General features: G+C 46.0%; 1 long non-coding RNA gene across 1 annotated transcript; it reads left to right on the top strand.

Moving 5' to 3' along the window:
• The first annotated feature begins 3,634 nt into the window (after nt 1-3,634).
• On the top strand, nt 3,635-4,746 carry LOC135398102 (uncharacterized). Its single transcript, XR_010423999.1, has 2 exons — nt 3,635-4,606; nt 4,667-4,746. It is a non-coding gene; the product is annotated as an uncharacterized LOC135398102 (long non-coding RNA).
• The last annotated feature ends 249 nt before the right edge of the window (nt 4,747-4,995 follow it).

Here is a 4,995-nt window from a genome sequence, read left to right on the forward strand (position 1 = left end):
GTACGCGTGTTTATGTCTCGCCAAGAACGACACGTAGAAAAGTAATATTTTTTCCTGAGTACTCTGCCGTGCATTGCAGTGCGTCCGTGATGCGATGTACGACAGATGTCAATGTGTCACAAAACTTTCAACTCAGCTTAAGATATTTTCAGTCAAACTCTACGAAAGTCCAAGTATTATTAACTAGCAAAACGATATGATATTCATTATGGAAACCTTCTTTCTTGTTTCACATCATTCACAGCAGGGAAGGTATGAAACGAGAGCAAAGGAAAAAAAGAAAAGAAAAAAAAGAACAAGTACAATTCAAAAACTGAATCACGAAACTCCGCGTCACAAGTGAATGAAAAAAATAAAAATTGCATATTAAAGAAAACTCTGGAAATCCTCGCACGACAAGTAATCACTGACCATCCGAGACGAACATGATAGATTTCTTCCCCCTCTCTCGCTTCGATAATGGCATAGCAGGCACGTCACAAAGGAGAGGCACATTGTTAACCAGCCAAGGAGAAAAGCCGCCAAGAGGGACGGCAAAATATCTCCGGGCGAAAATGCATAGGAAATGATGTCTCTTCCCTCTTCCTACAAAATACTGCCACCTCAAAATAAAAGCGCCACTAGGGGAGGGATGCGCGTACGCGTCAAAGGCTTATCGCACGCGGGATATATTTTTTTTCTTTCTACACTTTTTATTTGAGGATTTTTTTTATACCCGAACAAAAGGCAAGAACGACGTGTCCTCGTAAGTGTGTTGCTTCGGCACTTAGTCTAGGCAAGGTCTATGGCGGTATCTGAAAGCTGTATCTCTAATAAAAAATATATGTGGAGAGGGTGCAGTGGAGTGGGAACCGCGTGCGTCGAATTGGGTGTCCCTTCCCTCCCCTTTGATGCCCTGGGCAGATTATGTATGCGCACGAGGGTATGTCATGGGATAAATAATGATACTTTGTTGTGTGTGCCACGCTCAGGAGGACAGTCATGTAGTTTCAAACGTTTCTTTCCTTTCCTCTTTTTTTCGGTATTCGCGAGGAAGAGAGTTCTGAGTGCTTTGGTTGTGTTTCGTTCCTTTGTTGACCGTGAGTGTGCGAATTCGCATTTCTGACCATGCCGCAAGGATGGAGGAATTTGTTCGCAAACTAGTGATTTTTTTCTTTTTCCATCTTCTCGCCATCGTGGAGTTGCTAGTGGAGGATGCTTTCCCAGGAATATTTCTTGTTGTTTTGGGATGAGGCGACTTTACGGGTAATTTCATTATACAGTCAAACTCCTTTATAGCGAACACCTTTTTAACGAAAATACCACTAAAGCAAATTTTTTTGTGGTCCCGCTGGAGCCCTATAGGTCCAATAATGGACATTCTTTTTAACGAAAATACCTTTACTGCAAATTTTTTTTGCTGTCCCCTGAGTTTCGTTGTAAAGGAGTTTGACTGTATTGAAAAGTGTCTCCGATGTCTTTCGAAGTAAGCGCAACTTACAGCCTTTTCGCGAATTTTTTGCAAGCTAGCCGTACTCTTATGGTGGCGTTTTATTACATCGATCACATTCTCATCTGAATCATCTACAAATGGGGGGGGGGGGAATATGTTTATTGAAAAGGGCGCAGTGATGGGGCTTACCGGTATCTCCTCACTGCTTGCCAGACTGCCTTGAAGGCCGACTTCGTAACTGTGGGCCACTGTACTGGTAGTCTGGCCACCACGAGTTCATTGGAGATGTACTGCATTTCGCTACAAACAGCCACCCTCTGTCTGTATCGGTCTTACGAGCCTGAAGCAGTCTTGCTCCTGAAGCTTGTTTCTGAGGGCCACTATTTCTAATGGCGCTGGAAGGTACGTCCTTCTAGACCCGGGGTGGGGTTTGCGGACGTGCAGAGAATCATCATTTGTGAAGTCAGGCACTCGAAGGAATTTTGCGATTCATCAATAGCTCACTCTGCCGTGTTCGAGAGGGAAAACTTAAAAGAGCTAACGAAAAGTCTTCCTCTGCGTCAGAGTTCTTCCTGAGCAGCCGTGTTGACTATTTGCACTTCTTTTTCTACTAATTCGTTAGACTGAAGAATATAGGATGTGAAGTACTCTGTCCAAAATGGAATATTCGAACCTTTTTTCTAGTACCCTACAGGCAGATTGACTAGGCATAAAAGATTATCTAGTGCCTTGTTATTATCTTGTTTTTCAACTGTACAAGTGAAGAGGTCCACCTGTACGTGTTGCTAGAGGATGCATGGAAAACCTTTGGCTGCTAGTGGTATACGTGCTTGCGACAGGATAGTGCGTCCTGTATGGGACATACTATTGTACAAGTTAACGGCGTGGCCTTCACTCCTCCGTCAATCGGCAAATGCTTACATACAATTGGCCAGTCGTACAAGGCGCATGTGCAAAGTCTGAAACATCTCTGCACCGTATTCTGACAAAGAGTATGAAGATTTGCCTAAGTGTACCGATAGCTAGACCACATGAGTTCGGTCTAGTTGTAGCTGTAGTGACGAAACGCCTCTAGCGTACGGAGAGTCACGTGACTCTCCGTATACTAGACGCGTTTCGTCACTACAGTCGTCAATCAACACTCCGTTCACACGAGACACTCCCTCTAGTACGTCAAACTTATCGTCGATCCCATTTAGGCATCCATAGGTGTGAAACGCCACTGAGGCGCGAAATTGTCCACCGTATCCTTCCAACTGGATTCAGAGACAGTCAGGCGTGTGCCTGGAAAGATCGGGAATAAAGTGCAAGAAGAACGTTGCACCACACGTTTTGCACCACGGAATATCGGGAGTGGCGCATTTAGCCTACGACACATCTGCGTCTTTTCCTGTCGTCTGCTGTGAAACATCTTGTGGCTGCGCCGCAGGTTATTCCCCGTGGCTTGCAGTGCACGAATTACGTTGAGCTCTCGGATTTATGTGGCAGCAGAAGGCAATGCCATTTTGGGTATCTTCCGCTGGGGTGTTCTGAGGAAAAGCGCTATCCAGGAAACAGGCAAGTACCGTTTTCTAATGACCAGCCCAGTTGAAGGTGCTTGAAATTTACGAGTCCATCTCGTATATGCACCTGCGCAGCGTCACAGAATGATCAGGCCTTTCACGTTTTCGTTACGCTCTCGTGTTCGAAGCCACAGTCTTGGTCTATTGTGTTGCCTTCCGTCCTCAGTACCTTGCGCGCACATTGTTCTGCACCGCATCCACGAGTTCGGCAAATTGCATATCTACAACCCAGGTCATATGACAACATCCCGTGCCAGACAGACATTCGTCGCTCCTATGGGCCCGTATGGGCTCAGAAGTAGGAGTTTGATATTAGGGATCAGTCGGATATGCACTCCCAGAGAGCGGTCTTACTTTTTCGCTTCCTAGAAGCAGAGGCTGTGGGCGTCATTCTTCAATTTCTTTTGGTGAATGCAGGGCCGGAGCGATGGTGGGGCAGCCGACGATGGCGCCCCTGGGCCCGTGCCACTTCAGGGGCCCGCTTGACCCAAGGCCTGTCGTAAGCATATAAAGAAGAAATATTTGGACTGTGTCATGCACTGTAAAAAAATACTGTGATTTCTACGGGCGTTTAGTAGTATGTGACGACGGCGTGTTACCGTAATCACAAATACTGCGAAAACTACGTAAAACGGTGGCGCCATCATCATGTGCCGGCCAAAAACTTCAATGCGGAGGCAAGGCCAAGCCAAGTACGGGGCATTGCCGTCATTCGCAAACGCCGGAAGCGGAACATCGTGCGCGGACGATGGTTGACGAAGGACGACGAAGCGGTTGTTGTAAATCTCGCGAATGCATGTAGTTAGGTAAGCACATTTCTGTTCGCACATCCTGTTCTTTGCGATTTGAGCGTGGTGCACCGTATGCCTGGTTTTGTTCAACTTGACACCAGTAAATCGTGGCTCGCGTTTGTTGTGAAGTGTCTCCCTAGTTCTGTGTGTACGTCCTGGCTCGTAGGGTGATCAAGGCGCTCTTGTTGTAATGTATCGTTGCGGAAGGTGCCCATGTGTTTTTAACACTCTGATGGGCTAGTTGACCACCGTAGAGGTGTACATGAAGCGAGCAGAATACCGTGCTGTCATGCATTATGTGTGTACACGGCGGCGACCTATGCAAAACTCGGATGTCACATTTTGGGGCGTTACAAGAACACACCAGGGCGGTCGCCTCGAATCGATTTGCTCTCCGAAACCACGAAAGTATGTCACGTCCATTCGTGCTCGCGTCAGTTCACTACGAATATAGAGATAATGTCACATATGAAGCAGCACATACGAAAGGGTCATGATCAGATGTCCTTATGAACGCTTCCAGAAGAAGTTCCGTGCCGTCTCCGCGCTTTGTGTGCACCTTCTTGTTCTTTCTTTGAAAAAATAAAACTGAGTCTAATTTCCTTTCTCTTTGAAGTGTTTTCATGCCAGAACTGACTGATGGGTGCACATGGTTCCTTCGTATGTTCTTCCTTCGAAAAAATAAACCATTAGTATAACTGCATGTCAACTGCCCTGCTCCCTGTAACAGTTTCCTTTCTCTTTGCAGTATTGTGATGCCAGACCTGACTGATGGGTGCACATGGTTCCTTCGTATGTTCTTCTTTTGAACAAAATAGACGGTGAGTATAATTGCATGTCAATTGCCCGGCTCCCTGTAACAGTTCTCTTTCTCTTTGCAGGGTTTTCATGCCAGAGGTGACTGGCGCATTTTCATCACTATGTACATAGAAAATAAATCTCAATGTGACAAACATCACAATGTGTTGCGCATGGTCATTGCTTAAACTGCTCTCATTGCTACGACTATATGTAGAAAAAAAAGAGGGGCTCCAGGGACGAGCACAGCACGATAAGGGTACACGGCATATGTCAGTTAAAATTACTGGCCAATGCAGTTTTTTTAACGACCACAGCACAGTAATGCTACACGGCGTATCCCTGTTAAAATTATTGGCCAATGCAGTATTTTTTCACGGGCACAACTTATACGGGGCCACCGTAAAAATAA

Source organism: Ornithodoros turicata, chromosome 6 (genome assembly GCF_037126465.1).
Source record: "Ornithodoros turicata isolate Travis chromosome 6, ASM3712646v1, whole genome shotgun sequence".
NCBI lineage: Eukaryota > Metazoa > Arthropoda > Arachnida > Ixodida > Argasidae > Ornithodoros > Ornithodoros turicata.